The 1,433-nt window shown below is 29.9% G+C and overlaps 1 non-coding gene across 1 annotated transcript; it reads right to left on the reverse strand.

The window, feature by feature from the left end:
* Positions 1-730: 730 nt before the first annotated feature.
* Positions 731-802, reverse strand: TRNAQ-CUG (transfer RNA glutamine (anticodon CUG)). Its single transcript has one exon. It is a non-coding gene; the product is annotated as a tRNA-Gln (tRNA).
* Positions 803-1,433: the final 631 nt, after the last annotated feature.

Below are 1,433 nucleotides of genomic sequence, written 5' to 3' on the forward strand. Positions count from 1 at the left end.
TGGCACTTCCTTATCAAATTAGGCCGAATCGAATTTGTCAATAATCCTGCATCTGCCACGACCCTGACTTTTCTCCATCAAACCGCCCCAGAATTTTATATTAATCATCTTCTTTATGGAAAAAAAAGTACAACAAGAAAAGCCGCCATTGTTCCTCTAAACTTGATATTCTCGCTCTCGATCTTAAGGGGTTTTTGATTTATGACGTAGCCGCTCCGTGGATTGTACAGTGGGGGGGCCAAAGGGGGGAAGTTGGTATAAATTCCAGATTAATTTCCGGGAGATTTATGACGTCTAGTGAACGTTTTAATTATAACAATTAAAAATAAAACTAGACGTTTATAATTAAAATTTTTAAAGCTCGATTGAACTGTAATTTGAATTTATTTAGTTTAAACTAATTTTTGTATCTAAATTGTTGAATTTTAACTTTAAAGCTACTTGATGCATTTAGATTGGAAAAACTAAATGCAAATAAACAAATTCCATTTAAGTTTCCAATTAATAAATTACCATAAACTACACAGTAATAGGTATTAGTCAATTAAATACAAAAAATTTGCATATTTTTTTGTTCCGTTAATTAATTTACTTGCTTTTTAGCATATAAAACCGATACAATGGTTATTTTTCTTTATTCAAAGTGTCGGTTTGAACAATTTGTATAAAGTAATTAAAACGGGAATTAAGTTATTAGAAGAAAAACAAGATAAAAAAAATAAAAAAGTGTAGGTCCCACCGAGATTTGAACTCGGATCGCTGGATTCAGAGTCCAGAGTGCTAACCATTACACCATGGGACCTGCTTGTTAGTGCAGCTGTTCTGCGCGAATATAAGCAGAGGAAATCGATAAAGCTTCCCAGGTGTTAAGATTCTGCTCATTTACTGCATATTATTTGTGTTTTTGTTTTTCAGTAGTAATATTAAAAAAAATTGTTTATAAAATAACCCATTTTTTATTATTTTTCTGAAATTTATATTAGTTGACAGAGAACCACCCTGTATAACCTTATAAATTTATCTAAAAATTACTATTGATAATTACTATTATTACTAAATATTACATAATTAATCTAAAAATCGCAGTTTTTAAAAATAGAACGTTTTTCGGTCAAGTCGAGGTAGGATTCACCAAATTTGTCTGGTTTTTTAAATTACTGGTACCTAGGTACGCCACTGGTTTAGTAACTTCTCAATGGATAGAATCACAGTGACGCAAAAGGTATTTTAGTGCAAAATGTCATAAATTACATCATTACAGTTTACTGTACTATCAAAACCTCATTGGCGTACGTGTATCCAATAGCTTAATTTTTAAAATTTGTTCAGTACTGATTAATTAATTATTTAAATAAATTTAGTTTTTTGGTTGTTATTAATAATGAGTACGCCTATGATTATGTGACATTTAATAAACAAAATTACTTTAGTTA

This window comes from Ips typographus, linkage group LG1 (genome assembly GCF_016097725.1).
Source record: "Ips typographus isolate SLU linkage group LG1, UJ_Ityp_2.0, whole genome shotgun sequence".
Classification (NCBI taxonomy): domain Eukaryota; kingdom Metazoa; phylum Arthropoda; class Insecta; order Coleoptera; family Curculionidae; genus Ips; species Ips typographus.